This window comes from Pelodiscus sinensis, chromosome 6 (assembly GCF_049634645.1).
Source record: "Pelodiscus sinensis isolate JC-2024 chromosome 6, ASM4963464v1, whole genome shotgun sequence".
NCBI lineage: Eukaryota > Metazoa > Chordata > Testudines > Trionychidae > Pelodiscus > Pelodiscus sinensis.
The window spans coordinates 121,085,147-121,104,831 of record NC_134716.1 but is presented as its reverse complement, the minus strand read 5'-3'; positions in this window follow the sequence as shown (position 1 = coordinate 121,104,831).

Below are 19,685 nucleotides of genomic sequence, written 5' to 3'. Positions count from 1 at the left end.
CTCCAAAGATGTACAGTTGCATTTAGAAAAGCATCTAAAAATCACTTCTTATCCAAACTTCTTGAGCCTAGAAACTTTTGCCTGAAACATACTAACAGGCTTTTATGTGACACTATTGACACTTCTACAACTGAAACTATCCAGACATACAATTCAGAATGGCCTTTCTAAAGGGGTTTTGGAATGTCTGGTTTTGGATTAGGAAAAGTCCAGCCTGTAATGAAATACCATTCTATCTATTCTGTCTAAGGGACCTGTTAGGCTGGTACTTAAGCTGTGAGGGGAAAGATAGTATATCTATGTAACTTATGTCCTTCTATTCTCTGAAGTGCACCATTACATTTCCAAGAACTCTGCCAATCAACATCTTGTCCACAAAGTCACTGTGTCAGTTCCTGAAGAAAAATACTTACACTGCAATCTCTTACAAATACTTTACTTTTGTTCTTTCTTCCCTTCTTCCTCAATCTAAAAGAAAAGAGGCTGTTTAGGCTAGAATGGGCTATTTTGCCCTCTGGGCATGGAGACATACTATGAATCTGGGTAAGCATGCAAATACGTATGTTTTATTTTTAAGAGCTAATTATAGTAAATCATGTATCTAACAAGCAGGGCAGCTGACAGACTTTGCTGAGTCCTGGGCTAGGTGGGGAGGGCCAGCTCCGGGCTCCCGTAGAGGCAGAGCTTTGGGCAGAAGCAGCAGATTGAGGGCCTAGCCTCATCCAGCCAGCTCTTCACTGACACCGGTGTGTGTGTGTGTGTGGGGGGGGGGATTTAAAGGGTCCAGGACTCTGGCCACTGCTGTTGTTGCGGCAGCAGTAGTTTGGAGCCCTGTGCCCTTTTAATTCATCAGGCTCTAGGGGAGCAGCCTCCTTTTGCCCTCCCTCTTCCCCCAATGGCAGGTTTGGCTACAATCCAGTAAATTTGGATTTTGTTAGCATTATGATGACATTTACATCCCTCCCTCCTTCCTCTCCTTCAGCTCTGACTTTGAATTCAGAATGTACAGAAAAGATTCTAGCTTTGCTTGGAAGTTTTTATTTGAGGCACAGCTGAACCAGTTGTTAGAACATATTGAGCCTTCTGAGTGAAAGAAATCATCAAAGTTCCAATTAACACGGCTGCGGCAATACACTATTGTCATGGTAACAGTGGCATGAAAGTTTACATCAAACGGCTTGTTAGGAAGTGCCAGCCTGGAAGTACTCAAAATCCCAAGGAAAGCATTCAGAAGTTCAAAAGAAGCTAATGAAAAAGGCCTTTAGGATATAATTTTCATTCACGGTTAGTCTTAAATTAAAGAGAGACAATCCACAGAAGGTCTTATGATATCAGGTTGCACAGTGGTTAAAACAGATTCACTAGTAAGATTACCTGAAACATGAAGGTATATACCAGAAGGACATAACCACAAGTAAGAGAAGAAAAGCTGAAGATGATAGCTGGGTTTGTGGATCTCTCAATATGCAACTCGAAGAAAGTACAGTCACATACTTGTGAAATGTAAAATCACACAATATTATAGATGGTAGTAGGGGAGCATGTCAAAGTAAAGAAGTTATTAAATAAAACTAATCAGCCAAAGGGTATTTGGTGGTCCTGGGTACTAGGCAAAGACATGAAATCCTTCCCGTCTTGGTTACTGATGTGAATCTAGGTTTGGACAAGAGCTAGTGACCATAAAACATTAATTGATGGGTCCTGGCTTTCTTTGGGTACTGATTTGGGCACTGTCAGGCCTCACTGAAGTCAATGGGAAGGACAAACACTTAGCAGCACTGAAATTCAAGCCCATAATGCTTTGCATTTGCATAGCCCTTTCCATTTGAAGATATCACAGTACTTTATAAATAATGGATCAATCCTCACACATGCTCCTATGGCATGGGTCGCTGAAGTCACTTTCCCGGCCCGCCAACCAGGGAGCATTGCTCCCTTCTTCACAGACCTCTCCTGGCCTCCTTGGCCCATTGCATCAGATATAAACTCCTTTTTCTTGCTGTCAAGGCTAAGGTTGCCAGATGGTTTCAGAAAAAATACTGAACAACAACAACAAAAACATGCCAAGGAAGCTTGTTGAGAAAAAAAAAAAAATCAACCACACCCACCAAGGCCCCTTTAAAAACTGCTTTTTGGCCTTAATAGGCTGCCAGCGGCCGCCTGCCATCTTGCCTCCCTGCACCAGGCCTGACAGCTCCCCTGCGGTAAGCAATAGGGTTGCCAGTCTGTGTCTGTATTGAGCCAGAAAGTCCGGTATTTTTGCCTCCTGGCCAGGAAAAAAATCAAAAGTTCCAGACATTTTAAGTGTCCATTATTTTCTAATTTTTATTACTGGACAGGAGGTGGAAATACCAGACTGTCCTGTTCAATACCGGACACCTGGCAACCCTAGTTAAGGCCCAGTGCAATAGTGCAATCATAACCTGATTCTCCGATATCGGGTCTCATCCTACGTACCAGACTCATTTTCTTTTTTTTTCCCTGCTTTCTACCACATCTGCCGTTGTCCCTTTCTGCAGAGCTGCCTTCTGTGCATGACACACTTGCACTGATCCATCTGCCAAGTTTGTTTAGTGCTTTCTTTCACTTGTTTCTTACAAATCTCTATTCTATCCCATGGCCTGTTCCTTCCTGCTGTGAGAGTATGAACCCAACTGGTCCCACACTGGCCCTTCTGTCTCTTAACCTGCCACTCCCTCATGACCTGTGTCCATTTTCCATGCCCCTCTGACCCCAGGAGAGCCATTGTTCCTTTGGTTTCGAGTTTTACCATGAACACAGTACATCCCTTTCCTCCACACTGCTCTTTTAGGCAGAAGCTTGTTGAAAGGCTTTTAAAAACCAGGTGTATTATAACTGCTGTGTCGACCTACTGTTGCACAGCATTACGGATAGCCCAAGTCGTGTGAATGACTCCGTTGCCCATGTGTGACTTGAAAGCTTGTCTTCCTCACTGACAGAAGTTGGTCCAACAACAGATATTACCTTACCCACCTTGTCACTCTCCTGCTCCTATCCCTCCACGCTTTTACTTTGATCATAGTCCATGGCTCAAAAATATGTCCTCCAATGCAGCAGGAACCGGGGGAGTGGGAAATGGAAAGCAGGCAGGTATGACAGATTTGCGTACAGGTCTGCAATTTTGTGGCTTTCATTTGCTCTGTTATTATAGCTGAATGTCACATTGATGGCTTCTCCCTGGATACCTCTCCTACTTACAGTGAGAAATTTTCATTGCCGTTTCTGGCCTTCTCATTTTCTTTATAATGCAAGCTGGATATTTGATGCCAGAGCTCATGCATTTGATTCGCTTCTCTGTGCACCTTGTGCAGTAATTTATATCGCTTCAACATCAGCATGCAATGACTTAACAACACATAACGTCGGACAGGAAAGGGCCTCATCGGTCATCGAGTCCAATCCCGTGCTACTGCAGGAAGCCCCATCATAACATCTCATTAATAAATCCAGCTCCAGCTTAAAACTAGTTAGGCTGTTTACCCCCACGACTCCTATTGGAAGCCTCTTACGGAATCTCAGTCCTCCGCTGGATAGAAACAGTCTTGTAATTTACAACCTAAATGTATTCCTGGCCTGTTCACTCCCATTTGTGTTAATGTCAGCATTGTCTTTTAACGTATATAGCTTTTCTCCTCCCCCAGGGCTTCCCACTGATGTGTTCCTAGAGAACAATCATATCCCTCCTCAGCCTTCAATTTGCGAGGCTAAACAAGCCAAGTTCTTTGTAGTCAGCTCTCATAACTTAGTTCCTGTGGGACAGAGGTTCTGCTTCTTGTAGTTAGCGTGGGACATGGTGGGCACATTCTCCAGCTCTATTACATTTTACTCAGAACACGCCGAACAATATTTTCACCTTCTGGCAATGGGGCTGAAGAGGCCCAACTCCCTTCCCATAGGCAACACTTAGACCAGGGACAGGGAACCTTTGTTGGGTTAGGGAACCTTTGTTGGGTTAGGGACCGTTGACCCACAGAAAAATCAGTCATGGGCCAGGGGCTGCGAGGAGGCAGTGGGGGGTCTGGAGTGCCAGTGCAGGCTCCCCAGTGCTGGGGGATGCTGTAAGCCTTGGTGACCAGATCCAGGCAAGCCGGGGGCCCGGGCCTGAGGTTCCCCACCCTGACTTAGACCATCTCTGATGTGCAAAAATAGCATCTAAAATCAGGAGACCTGAGAGAAGATCTCATTCTTGGGGGTGGGAGGAAGAAAAGAGACACGTTCACATTCAGGTAATGTTTCTCTTGATCTTACTTCATAATTCTACTTCATGGTACTCATTATTGCCTGCAGATGGGAGAAAGAATGAGATAATTAGCTACACAGATTCTTTGATCAGTACTGAATTTTACTTCTTCATGCTCTTTGCCAAAGTGCAAGCAGAGGAGAAGGAAGATTTCATTATGCCAACAGCGTGACTAGTCCAAGAACAAAGATGTTATCTGCACTTTAATTTTAGTTGTATATTATATGTTAATGGAAAATTAAAGTGATTTTGGACTTCTTTGTGCAAATTCAAACCATTTTGACAGGTAAACACTTTCCACAATACCGTTGCCCCTTTGATCCTGCAGATTATTTCCATGGCAGGGGGAAAATTGGGGATGGAGTCACATATCTTTAAGATACTTCTTTTTGTTTACAAAGGAGGACTCAGACAAAAGAGATTGTTTGCTCCAACCCCTTTCAACCAGCACTCAGCACAAAACCTCTCTCCTCTAGACTTTGCTTAAGTGCCACATACTCAGTGGCTTGTTTGGGATATGTTGGAGCTTTCTTGCTATCTTTTTGCTTCTCTGATGCTTTTGCTACTTCTCTGTCACACACAGACTAGACCCACAATAGATAAGACCCAGTAAAGTCCCTCTGCTGCTATAACTCATATTCTTGAGTAGAGTCAGAAGAGGATGGAGAGAGGCTGTTCTCAGTAGTGACAGCCGGCAGAACAAGGAGAAATGGTTTGAAGTTACAGAGAGGGAGGGCTAGGCTGGTTATTTTAAAATACTAGCTCCACAGGAGGGGGGCTGGACTTGATGACCATCTGAGGTCTCTTCCAGTTCTATGAGTCTATGATTCTATGAGGGTGATGAAGCACTGGAATGGGTTACCTAGGGAGGTGATGGAATCTGCATCCCTAATGGTTTTTAAGTTCTAGCTTGACAAAGCCCTGGCTGGGATGATTTAGTTGGGATTGGTCCTGGTTTTAGCAGGGGGTTGGACTTGATAATGTCCCGAAGTCTCTTCCAGCTCTAGGATTTCATAATGCTATGAATCCAAGTCTCCTGAGTTCTCACCCTGTGCACTGAGCCCTATTTTGTTAATTACAAAAACTCATGAAATGTTTAACAAAATGGTTCTAATTTTCAGAAGCCCTGTGCAGCGACCACAGGGATGTGAAAGTGACCCAATTCCCAGTCCAAGTGGGTTCTGCAGAGAGGATCTGTGAATATCGGAGGCACACAACCTTTCAGGGGCTCCTTCTGTGCTGTCACCGTGCACTGCTACGTACTCAGGGATGTGCATCCAAAGTACCATCAAGCCCAGCAACTGCAACATTTGTAATGGAAATTAATCTGTAATTATTTGATTTTGCTTGGCTTTTCTGGCCATTCAATTCAGGCTACTGGGCAGCAGGCCAGACCTGGAGAACAATTTAGGGCAGCCTCAGGGCCACTCCAGCTGACAGTTATTACCGGAAAGTGAAGGTGATAGGCCGTATCTTCCCCTGCGAGAGCCAGGAGTAGTGTGGCAGATAGAATCATAGAATACTGGGACTGGAAGGGACCTCGAGAGGTCATCGAGTCCAGTCCCCTGCCCTCATGGCAGGACCAAATACTGTCTAGACCATCCCTGATAGACATTTATCTAACCTACTCTTAAATATCTCTAGAGATGGGGATTCCACAACCTCCCTGGGCAATTTATTCCAGTGTTTGACCACTCTGACAGTTAGGAACTTTTTCCTAATGTCCAACCTAAACCTTCCTTGCTGCAGTTTAAGCCCATTGCTTCTTGTTCTATCCAAGATGAACAAGTTTTCTCCCTCTTCCTTATTACACCCTTTTAGATAGCTAGATCCACTGCCTCTACACTCCTCAGGGAGACCTTCTGTGTTAGGGGACCTTCAGCTGGAGTAGTAAGCCAGCTTTGTGGCCTCTGTCACCTGAGGGGAAGAAGGAAATTGCAGATAGGGCCAAGGATGGGACTGACCTCCTCCGGTAGCATGTGTCCTTCAGGCACACTTGGATAGTGATTCTTTATTGGGATGCACTGAAGGTTTCTTGTTACCTACTAATCCCCATCCTCCATCTCTGCAGCCTCCTTTGCTTTCCTAGCAGTTTCTCATCCAACTACTTTCTTGTCCCCAGACTATCTGGGTCAGCGTTAGCATTAGACTCCACACACGTCACCTACAATTCGCTGAGGGGCTGAGGGGTGGGCCATGACCACTTGGGGGCTCCTTGATGCCAGAATTCACTCTGGCTGCTACTGTTTTGGGCTTGAGGGTAGAGGGAGAAGAGGGGCTGGTGAGACTGTGGGGGAGTGAGAGCAGCCTTACCTTGAAGGGGCAAATATCCCCCTCCCCAAAATGCTGTCCTAGGATTCAGCTGGGAAAAAGCTACTCTGATGTGACAGCTCCTTGGCTCCCAGTCAGGGATACCATTGGTACTTGGAGAGGGGGGTTGTAATGACGTGAAAGGGACACTAGCAGACACTTTTTCCGGTGTTGGGCTGTATCCTGTGGGGACCTTTTCGGAAGGGACACCTGCAGTACAACTTTCAGGGAACCCATGCGATTAAAGAAGCCATGTTGTAAGCAGCCACATGCCTGCTAGAGTTTACTCATGACCCTGGTGTCAGAGTGAAATCCGATATGGCAGGTGATCCAGACACATTGAAGCTTGAACCAGTGTGGTAGGGATTCACCTTTAAAGGGTCTATAGCTATGCTTGCTCAACTCCCATAGGGAGCACAAAGGGGCAGAGAGTATCCTTTAAAAACAGGCTCCTCAGGCAGCTATTTGGTTTCTGCCTCACCCCATGCCCCAAACTTCGCTTAGCTGAAGAGATGTGAAAGGACCTGATTTCTTAGTGGCTTGGCCTCAGGCAACTACTTAAAAGCTTGTTTGTGTGTTAACTCAGACAATCTTCTATTCTCCACAGGAACTTTTCATGTTAACTTTAAAAATCTTGCTCTCTAATCGTCTGAGACCACTGTCCACATGGGTCTGGCTTTGTCATCTCGTTTCCTGCCATCACAAAATCTCAGGACATTTGTGTACAACACTCCCTACCATTGAAGTAACTAATGAGGTTACAGGCACATTAGAACTTCATAGGTCACTCATTACCAACCTTATGACAAGTCTCGGTTCGGTATAAATTACCTCGCAGGCACATTTTGTAAAACATTTCATTATTTTGTGTGGCAGCTTCAAATGTGGCGATATGGGACACAGCTCCCATTAGGAGTGCACAATATATTTCTTGTCAGTTAATCTTGAAAGCTGGCTCCAGTCCCTCAAGAAGCCTGGAACTTTCATTTCCTTCTAATAAATACTTCACGCTAAATACATTATTGCCAGAGATGTGTCAGCAATTGAATGCTTATCGCCTCATTCTACCCATAGCCTGTGACAAAAATATTGGTTGCATGCAATACAAAGGGAGACTAACTAGGGGATATGGGAGTAAATTAAAGAAAGGAACAGTGAGTTGAATCTACATGGAAACTTTCCTGACAATGAGCTCTCCTATGCTGAGGTATTTAATACTAGACTGAATAAAGAGCCAGAGAGTGAGCGGTAGGGAATAATGTAATTGGACGGAGAACAAGTATATTTAGGATACATCTGCACAGTGGTGCTATTTCTGGATAACATCTGTTATGTCAAAATAGTATTCTGTGCTGTCTACACAAGAAGCCCGTTATTTCAAAACGCATTCGAAATAACGAGTGTATTATTCTGGCTTCCTGTAAACCTTGTTGCATGAGGAATAAAAAAGATGCCGGAATAGCACTCTGTTTTGAAATTTGATGCCAAATTTTGAAATAGGCTACCTTGAAATAAGCTCAAAATAATCTGTACAATTTGCATTGCTCAGATTGCGTAGCTTATTTCGAATTAGCGCCACTGTGTAGATGCATCCTAAAGGACCTCAGGTCAAGCCTAACCCTACTTATGTCTACGCACAAATTGGGTTTACCTAGGATTCCAGGATCTCCACACAGGTGGAAGGTTTGAAATCACTTTGCAGTGCAGATGCAGCCCCACTGGAGTTATATTCTGGGAGTCCACCAAAAGTATCCCACGTACTGACTCTATCTTCTGGACAGTCATGTTTGGTGGATTGTCAAGTTTTCCCATGCTGCACCATGAACAAAGGGTAGAGTGCTCACATTTTGGGAGGATGCTAGGAAGTCTGGGATATGAATGGTGGGATTCAGGACTGTATAGATTCTGAAGCCACCAGATTCAACAATTCCTAACCTGGGGTTACAAGCAAGTGTAGAGACAGCAACCCTAAATTAACAAACCCTGAGTGTACCAATTCAAGTTGTACTAACCTTAGTCTTACAGGCTGTGTCTACATTGGCACCCTTTTCCGGAAAAGGGATGCTAATGAGACACTTCGGAATTGCAAATGCCGCGGGGGATTTAAATATCCCCCAGGGCATTTGCATGAACATGGCTGCTGCTTTCTTCCAGCTCGGCGTTTTCAAGTAGGAATAACGGATCTTCCGGAAAAGGGTTTATTTTCCACAAGATCCCGTCTAGACTGGCGCTTTTCTCCAGCAAAACCCCGAGCCGGAAAAAAGCGGCAGCCATGTTCATGCAAATGCCCTGGGGGATATTTAAATCCCCCGCGGCATTTGCAATTCCGAAGTGTCTCATTAGCATCCCTTTTCCGGAAAAGAGTGCCAATGTAGACACAGCCACAATGTAGTGTAGATATACCTTTAGTTTGTAGGAATAGTTCAGTATCCCTTTAAGTAATTGAACAAGCTGTTGTTCCAACAACACTCTGTTAACTGGAAAACTTTATTAATCAGCATTGCCCCCAGCCATAATACTGCCACATATTCAGGCACACACATCTTACTCCTGCCTATCCAGCCAGCTGTTGCTTCTGGCAGCTCGCACTGCTGGGTGATGTCATCAGCAGGTGCCTCCTTCCCACTCGGCCTGCCTCAAGCTGCCAGGAGATGGATCTGCCAGTAAGGGGCAGGGCAGAGCAATAAGCTTTGTATTTGGCACATTCAATTAACCGATAAGCCCCATTCCCCATGAGTGCCGGTTAGCAAAGCTTTTGCTGCAGTTTGCAAACCTTCTAGTATGTTCTGTTTAGAAACTGCCAGTACCTAGCAGAAACAGCAGTATGCAGGTAGCCTGGTCTTGTATATGTGTGTGTATTTCAAAACATGGTCAACTAGGATCCACATGTGCACTAGTAGTTTCTTCATTGTGTTTAGTTGTGTGAGGTGCAATGGATGGAACAACTAACCCAAGACAGATTTACATTTTTAATATCTATGGCAGTGCAGAATTACCCATTGCACAGAAATATATACCTATTTATTTGGGGTCTGTACTGCACCCAGTAACTTTTGCAGTGTTTCTTAAGCATTAGATTCAAAGCAATTATCATGCTACAATTGTAGCCGGGGTGTGGGAAGGAAAGAAGAAAGCTCGGAGGGGAATAGGCTTATCAGAATAGTGAAGGAAAAAAAGAAAGTTATTAGTAGTCCATTAAAATATAAAAGAATGCCGGATGTTTTGAATGTGGAACACTAGGAAGAAAGATCATTACCGTTATTAGAATGTCAAAAACAGCTCCTGGACAATGCCTACCCTGCAAGAAGCAGGAAAGCTTATGGTTGTGGCTCCCTTATGAACATCACCCATCTCTTCACAGAAGAATAAACTCTTTAAATCAAGCAACTTTCACAGATTAATTACAGCTTCCAGCCAGCATACGATCCCCAGCTCTGGAAATTAACCAGCCTTTCACAGTTCAAGGGTCACATATCTAGACTGAACTCCCAGACTGGAGTGGACAACCACAGGGGCTGGGCAGGCTGTATAGTCCCTTAGCTACACCATTTGGTAGGCTCTAGCCAATCAATCCTCTCCACCTTATTCATGGTGCAGATTTAACACAAATAGCCCAATTAACTCTTTCAGGGTGTGTCTAGACTACCTAGTTTTGTCGACAAAAGTGGACTTTTGTCGACAAAACTATACCAGCGTCTACACTACCGCTGAGTTCTGTCGACATAACGTCGACAGAACTCAGCAGTTTTGTTGACGCTGGTATACCTCATTTTACGAGGCATAACACCTTCTGTCGACAGAAGGTGTTATTGCCTGTAACATTGCGTCCAGACTACGGAGTTCTGTCGACAAAGCAGCTTGCTTTGTCGACAGAACTCAATGTGTCTGGACGCTCTTTGTCGACGGAAGTTTTGTCGACAGTACCTGTCGACAAAACTTCCGTCGACAAAACGCGGTAGTCTAGACGTACCCTCACAGACCAGTCTCCAGGTTTCACCATTCTCTGTTGTAGCACACAACAGTATAACAATACAATCCTTTTGATCTCCAGTTATATCAGGTCATGCTAATCCAGTCAGCTATAGCATTTATTGGGGAGAAATGAGACACTTTTCTCTTACCCCCACATAACTGATTCCCATCTCATGCCACAATTGGCAGAGCTGGTCCTGATGGGATGAGTCCCGGAGAATTTAATAGAAGCCAAGCCAGTCAATGTCTATGGACAGTATGGACAGAGACAGTTTTAGCAGGGATTTGTGGGTTCAGTGGTACCCACAGAAAGGGTGTAAAAGCACTGTGGAATGGGGTTTGGTTGGTTGGTTGTTTTTGACACTCCATCAATAGATATCCATGGTTTCACAGGGCTCAAACCTGTTGTGAAGACTAGGATTTTAACAGAGTTCAAGAAAGGGCTAGATAAATTCATGGAGGTTAAGGCCATCAATGGCTATAAGCCAGGATCGGTAGGAATGGTGTCCCTAGCCTCTATTTGTTTGGACATGGATGATAGGGGAGGGATCACGTGGTGATTACTTGTTGTGTTCCCTCCCTCGAGGGCATCACAGTTGGCCACTGTTGGCAGACAGGATACTGGGCTAGATGGATACTTTGATATCACCCAGTAAGGCCATTCTTATGTTCTTAAACCAGCATGGAGCCAATCTTGGGTGTGGAGGGAAGACCCACAGTGTCTCAGGGGTGAATCAGTACAGCACTCACCCCAGAGCAACAGCTTCTGCCCTAGAGGACTGGGTCTGGCTCCCACATTGTGGGTGGGATGACCTGGTGCACAAGATCACAGCCCCACTCAGGTTTGGTCCAACCAATCGACCATCATAGTTGAGAGGTGGCTGGGCCAAATGTGGGTGGTGCTGTGACTCCATGCACCAGGTCACAATGCTGCTCACACCCATTTGCAGGAACTGCTCCCTTCGTGGCCGTGATGCTCCAGGAGTGGCAGTGAGCAGACAGTGCTCTGAGGAGCAACTCTTCCCCCCTAGGGCAGGCTGGCTCTGCACCGGACTCTCTGCAAGTCACGGAATGTAACAGAAATGGTCTCATTTCTACAGGCTCAAAAAATGAGGTTTACAGGCTCTTGCACAAAAGGGTGTTTTTTTTGACAACTGGCTCTGTCTACACAGGGCTTTTTATCGCAAAAACCTCTTCCGCAAAAAGGATGGGAAGAAGATATGCAAATGAGAGCATGAGCTATGCAAATTAGTGCTCCATTTGCATTTCCTCTTCTGCACAAAACCCGCAGTGTAGCCTCATTGTGCTGGCAGACTTGGGAAAGGAGGTGATTCAGACAGAAGTCGAGAGGCCCAGCAAGTACCATTTATCCTTCTAACTACAGCCATCACTTACCCCTCTGGAAGGCACAGGTATTGTTTCTAAGTGCAGTGAGCATTTCTGTCAATTGGAAAATTCTTTCTGTTGGCACAGGAGGCTGGGTTCCTGTCAGGCGAGACACTTCACCGCCTCCTTGGGAACCAGGGTTTGCAGCCGTCACTTTGCACCCAGCGAGAGAGGTGTTTATCGGCTCTGTTCACGTACAACCACCTGTTGATTCTAAACAGGCTCAGCACACGGGCAGATATTATATACTTATCAGCAAGCCTGATTTGTGCATTCTTTCTTTGTGATGCGGGTGGCTGTGTGCGTAGCTGGGAGAATAATTATCCTTGCTTAGACCAAAGGGGGCAATTCATCACGTCAGGCCAACAGTGCCTGCGTATAGGAAACCGACATAACGAAGCAGTGAAAACTAAGCATGGAGTATAATGAATGTCCCCTGTGACTATAGAATTTGGGGTTATTATCCCATGGTTTCATTCAATGCTGTGGACACATTTCCAGGCTAACAGATGCATCATCTTGGCTTTATTTCCATCTGCCTGGAAAACAGAGAATTTATAGCATTTTGCCAAGCCTGAAGAGCAATGAAATAGATAACATGAAATGGCCTTCTCTTTACATTCTGCTTTCATAAGGGTTATGTGTAATTATCTGCTTTGATGTACTGAATATGGAACTGTACACATTTTTATTGTAATGTGGAATGGTACATTCCTGTTTTATGTATTGGCATCTCATTGAGAGTGTGGCTTAGGGAAACTGTGAGTCTAAATATCAATGAAAGGGCATGTCTAGATGCCCACTGCTAGCCAGTGCCAACTGACTTCCTCTCATGGGGCTGTTTCACTGCTGCGTAGACATCTGGGCTTGGACTGTAGCCCAGACTGTAGGACCTGTTAGATGGGAGATCTGGAAATTTACACCGCAGTGAAACAATCCCATCATCTGAGCCCCACAAGGTTGAGTTGGCTGGCACAGGTCAGCAACAGGTTTTCCTTTGCTGTCTAGACACAGCCTAAGAGTCTGTCAGTGCTGGCAAAAGGTTATTAAAGTGAAGTAGTTAGAAAGGCAGTAAAATATGCAGTGTTTGGCCTTTCCTAAATGCTGGAGAACAGGAGAAGACAATACACATATGTGCTAATCCCTGTATTTCTCATATAGTTAAAAAGTAGTATTTTTAGGCTTGTGTTTTATAACTCTCTCATGACTGGGACAGACTCCATGATACCAAGGGTCATTAATTATTGCTGAGTGCAGCCCATAGAAATGGCTATCCCCCTTTGGGGGAAAGGGGTCAATTAATACCTATGGAAAAGCACTGTGTCCAGAAGCACTGTGTTCCTTCTCTCTGGGGCATCTGGTATTGGCCACTGTCGGCAGACAGGATAGTGGGGTATATGAACCTTAGTTCTGACCCAGTATGGCCATTCTTATATAAGCAATGCCTCAATTCTCAGTATAGCAGCTAGAATATAAATTTCAGGACAATGGAGAAGGGGGACCTCCCAGTCAGAGATGAGCTGTGCAGGATGACTTCACCACAGAATTACCTCAGGGGTCCCCTTCCACACACCCTCTTTTGTCTCTGTAGTTAGGTCTACACTACGGAGTTTTTGTGCAAAAACTCGCAGACCGTTCACACCTCAAGCACATTTATGCGCAAGTAAAACCAAAGAACAGAGGAGTTTTTCTGGTGTAGGTTTTCCTCCTTCTCCGAGGAATAGCTCCTTTTTGTGCAAGATTTCTTGCAAAAAAAGGTGTGTGGGAACAGGTTTTTTTTGCAAAACAAGAGGCAATCAAAAAAAGCACAGGTGCCCTGGTGGCCATTCTGTAAAGAGCAATCTGAGTTTCCTTTCGAGAGTGCGTCCATGCAGTCTGGTCGCTCTCTTGCGCAAAAGCACATTGTTTTTCCGATGCGCTTTTGCAGTGTGGACGCGCGCTTGCACAAGAAGTTTTTGCATAAGATATCTACCGCAAAAAGCTTCTTGCGCAAGAGGCCTGTAGTGTAGACATAGCCTGAGAGTCCTGAGATCAGAACGGTGATATGGGCAGGTTTTCAGACAAAATCTGCTTAGTAGAAGGAAATACGTGTGTTGTTTTGTTTTGGTTTTTTTTTGGCCAGACTGGCTTCTAAAAAGCAAGAACTTATCCAGGTATAGGACCCCTGACTGCCACAGTTGGGAAAGGCCTCAGCAATTGAGCCTATGTGACTTTATGTTATGTCAAAGAGACATTTTATAAGATAAGTTTATGTCTTTGTCTATCTGTGTCTCTAGTATCCTCAGCATTGTTCAAATATCTCTTGCTGACACTTTCATTTACTTAATAAAGCCAACATAGCTTTACTGTGGGATCAGACTGAACATGGCCATGGCCTAAGGAGGAACTGGCCAATGGCATGTTCCTTTTGGAATAGAGGAACTTGGATTTTCTCTGACATTATTTCAATATGGCAGAGTATCACAGGGCTTCACTTATTTGGCATCTGGGGATGGAAGGGGCTGAGCTTTCCAAAGGATTGTTTCAACTCTATATTGAAGTTGATGAAAGTCTAGAGAGTTAATGAGGAACATGGTTACCTGTTTAGAGACACAGCTGGCACTGGGATAACATCAATGTTGTTGAACTCTCTGCCCCGCAGTAGAACACACAGTCTTGAGATTCTTATGGGAGTGATGAATGGAGAATATGGTGTTCATCATGGTAAAGGGCCCATGGACATTCTGTGAGGCTGTAGTTCTCTACAGGCAAATTCCACTTATGGACAATAAAACCTAACTCTTGCACAGCTTTTTCATGTGTACATTTCAAAGCACAGTACAAAGAAGGGATTTTTCGTTCCATTTCAGGTGGTCTTTTTTATTATTTTGATGATGGATGCTGATGCCGATTCAGAATTTTCCATCAAATGGGATTTCCAGTTTCCATCAGGCTCTACTTTTTTAGTTCTGCAACTCCTTGGTTCACTGGTGCAGGGGAACTTGGAGGTCCTGGGGGAAGGAACTGCTTAGAAACTGGGAGCATGGAAATCAGGTTTTCCAGACTCTCAGCTGCCTATTTGCCTGCCAGGTGATCTTCAGGGGAGCTGTGGGTGGGTGGCTAGCAGGAAACCAGGCAAGGTTCTAACCAAGTTCTGCCTAATTTCCATCAGAATTTTTTCAGAGTCAATACATTCTATGACAGAAAAACCCCCCACTGAGGCTATGTCTATACTGCAGAGTTTTTGCACAAAAACTCACGGAGTGTCCACACCTCAAGGGTGTTTTTGTACAAGAAAATTTACAGTGAATCAACAGACGAGAGGGGACTTTGCAGCACAGGTATACCTCCTTCTTCGAGGAATAACTCCTTTTTGCACAAGAACTCTTGTGCAAAAAGGTGTGTGCAGATGGGAAACAGGGTGTTTTTGTTAAAAAACAGCATATCAAAAGATGCACAGGTGCCCTGGTGGCTATTCTGTTAATGGCAATCAGAGCTTTCTTGCGAGAGAGAGAGTCCATGCAGTGTGGATGCTCTCTTGTGCAAAAGCACACTGGTTTTGTGATGCACTTTTGCAGCGTGGATGCGCCTTTGCACAAGAAGCTTCTACAGAAGATCTCTTCCACAAAAAGCTTCTTGCACAAAAAATCTGCAGTGTAGACGTAGCCTGAGATGGCAAATTTCTAACCAACTCTGGTAAAAAGTCAGAGTTTCTACAGCTTTATTTAAAGACATGGCTGCAACAGACCCATATCCTGTGTGGATGGACACAGAGAAGAACATATCACACACTGATACACGGGTTACACACATCTATAATAAATGACAATCCCTTCCTCAAATGATACAATTATAATAATAATAATAATAATAAATTGTCCATGTTAAAGACTCATAAATCTTGGGAAAGAGGAGAGTAAAGGGGGTGGATATGATAGAGGTCTATAAAATCATGATTGGTGTGGAAAAAGTGAATAAGGAAAATGTTTCACTAATTCCCACAATATAAGAATTAGGGGTCACCAAATTAAATTAATAGACAGCAGGTTTAAAACAAACAAAATAAGTTTTTCTTCAGTCAGTGCACAGTCAACCTGTGGTGAAGACTAAAACTTTAACAGAGTTCAAAAAAGAGCCAGATAAATTCATGGAGGTTAGGTCCAACAATGGATATTAGCCAGGATTGGTAGGAATGGTGTATCTAGACTCCGTTTGTCTGGGAATGGGTGACAGGAGAGGGATCACGTGAGGATTACCTGTTGTGTTCCCTTTCTCTCGGGCATCTGGTATTGGCCATTGTCAGCAGACAGGATACTGGGTGGATGGACCTTTGATCTGACTCAGTATGGCCATTCTTATGCTAGCTTGGATAAAATAAGAGCCTAAGGATGCTAGATTTCAATTGTAATTAAGATTCTAAAATATTCTGTTAACTTTCTGAAATTATTATAGTGTTTCAGGACTCTCCCACTCCTCTGCGCTTGCTGATTCCATCTGAAACCTGAAGTTCCAAGACCATGAGAAATACTGAGAGCCCCTGTGCTATTTCCAGATCATCCTGAAGCAAGCAGTAACAACCCAGAAGACAATCTGCTTTTGTGCTAGTTTCGGCCAGCAGTCTGAAGAAGCATGGGGACTTTGTGGTCATGTAATGGTGAAGTAAACCTTCACTCCTGCTGAAGCTCCTTATTCCTTAGACTGTGCTTTGCCCTCAGTGAGACATGGTGGGTGCTCACCATTTTTGAAAAATTGGGATGCCTACATGCAGATGCAGAAGCTAATTTTAGGCTCTTAATTGTGAAAGTTTTGACCCCCTGCCCCCACCACAATTTTGGGGGGGGCATTTACACACTGATTTTCCAAGGTCTTTCGATACTCTCAACCTGAAAGCAAAAAGAACAACCAAGGTTCTCTGCTTGCCAAATATTTCATCCTAGTTAAAAATTCCCTGGCTTGGAAAACAACCCAACCCAGCAGGGAAATGACATACTCCCCACCTCAGTCATGATCCTCTTCTACAGGCGTGATGAATTTTATCACGTCAAGTTCAAAGCATAAATGTTGTGCTGCCAAATGAGTAATAATGAATCAATATTCTGTTCTGCGGCTTTGTTTAATGTACACGGTTAAGTGCCTGGCTGAATCGGAGCCTAATTGTCTAAATAAATAAAGACCCTATAAAAAGTAGAATTTCTGTCCTACAGACAAAAAAACCCCAAGATACATCGGGCCAAATACTAGCATTGCTTATATCAACGCTCTTTAGAGGAGAATCCAATCCACTGATAGCACAGTGACCTTTGCAACTGTTCTAACAGGAATGGTTTATGGAAGGCTGTGTGATATTCATGCACTAGATGCATTACTGTTGTAACCTTTCTGCCAGGTGGAGTCAGCAAGGGCCAGGTTCAATATCTAGACATTCCCCTTAAAATACAAAACAGTATCAGCTTGAAAGAGACCCACCCAATTATCTGGGAAAACCTAACACCGCCTAACAGGCAGTATTTCCCCACTCACAAGCCTAGTCGCCACTACTTCTCTGCCACCTCTGGTCATCGTTTCTTAGCTGTATCTGGCCACCACTGCTTGCTACTCCTGAAATATTACATTATGACGTGACATACCTATGTACTTCTACCTTCTCAGGCTCTAAAATGAACCTCTTGAAATACTGTATTGCACACACATGCACAGAAAGTTTGAGACCTACTACACAGAAATATGTCTGTTTCATTATAGTAAGAGAATCCTTGGTATAAAACACTATTTACAATAAAACTCCATTTGTTCTCAGGCTCACTGATGTTGAACTTGGTGGTTGCAATTTCAGGCCCTAAGTAAGTTGTCAAAGGTCACAAAGAAAATTTGTCACAGAGCTGGGAACTGAATGCAAATCTCTCCCAACTGCTAGCCCTTAATGATCAAACTATACTACCTTAGGTTCATAGGTGCAGCATGTAATTGAAGAACTGATTTAGATTGAAACAAGGTACTTCCTAAAATTACAAAGTAATATGACTATGCATAATTTTGCTAAACTTCTATACGAGCCAGCTGTCTGATGGGACCAAAAGGGTCGCTGACCAATTCCACTAACTGTAATTCTTAAACAACGCTAGATCTGCTTTAATCTTTATTTGTTAAATTTCATAGCACTCAATGACCTCAATTGAAACTTTCATGGGAAATCAGACTTACCACCCTGGTCATGTAAGATAAACGTTTGCAGATTTATTTTGCTAACTGCTGATATTAACTTGGTGGTTTTTTTAAAAGGATTGAATAGAGACACAGCTACTACTTTTAACAGGTGTCAGAATCCAACCAGTGATAACATTTCACTACCTGCACAATTAGTTCTTCCTGGTCCCATTCCTAAAGCATGTACAGTGGAACCTCAGTTACAAACACCTTAGTAAAGGAGATTGGTCATCACTCTGAAATGTTTGCAATGTTGAACAAAATGTTAGATTGTTAATTTTTGAAATAAGCTGAACATCAACTTAATACAACTTTAAAATTTTGTAGAAGAAAAATGCTGCTTTCCCTTTTTATTAGTAGCTTACATTTAACACAGTACTGTACTTGCTTTCTTATTTTTTTCGTCTCTGATGCTGCCTGATTGTGTTCTTCTGGTTACAAAGGAGGTTGACTGGTCAGTTCGTAACTGGTGTTCACACCTCTGAGGTTTACACTGTAATAAATATTGTTCAAGTTGCAGAAAAATCTTCCTTTATGTTATGTTTGGTCAAAAAGAATACTTATGTTGGGTTTTTGTAAAGCTCACTTAAATCTGTCAAACACCAACAAAGATGATTATACTCCGGTAGTTTTCGGGGATTTCTTTTGAGTAGGCTGAACCAGGAGTGGAAGATATCATAGAATCAAAGGACTAGAAGGGTTCTGGAGAGCTCAATTAGTCCTGTGCCTTGCACTGATGGCAGGAGTAAATATTATCTAGATCACCCTGACAGATGTTTGTCTGACCTGCTCTTAAAATTCTCCAGGATGGAGATGACACAACTTCCCTAAGCAATTTATTCCAGAGTGTAACTAACAGGAAAGTAGGGGAAGTTTTCCCTAATGTCCAACTAAAATCTCCCTTCCTGCTACTGAAATCCATTGGTTTTTGTCCTTTCATTGGAGGTTAATGGGAACAATGTTTTCCCTCCTTGTAACAGCCTTGTATGTGCTTAAAAACTATGATCATAGAATCATAGGACTGGAAGAGACCTCAAGACATCTTTGAGTCCAACCCCTGCCCAAAGCAAGACCAGCCCCAACTAAATCATCCCATCCAGGGCTTTGTCAAGCTGGGACTTAAACTTCTAGGGATGTAGATTCCACCACCTCCCTAGGGATCCCCATTCCAGTGCTTCACCACCCTTCTAGTTTGTTAGAGAAGAAACAGGCAACCCAGGAGCTGATGGGAGGAAAAGAATTGCTTTATTGCCCATGTATATTTACCTTGAACTTTCAACACAATGCTGAGTGCCCACAATTTGGCACCAATTACACACTTTTATCCATTTTAGTATGTTAATTCATATGTCTATCAATACTTTCCCTAAGACCTTATTTAGAATGTTAATTCCCATACAATGGATATTAACAAGGGATATTAACAAGCATGTGATGCATATTATTATACCTGCCCCAATTACTATTTACACAATTTGTAATTAAATCACTTTCTACACTACAGACTTTCAAATCAATAGCTTAAAGAGCTTACGAGAGATGTAACCTTGTAAATATCTTATACAGCACCAGT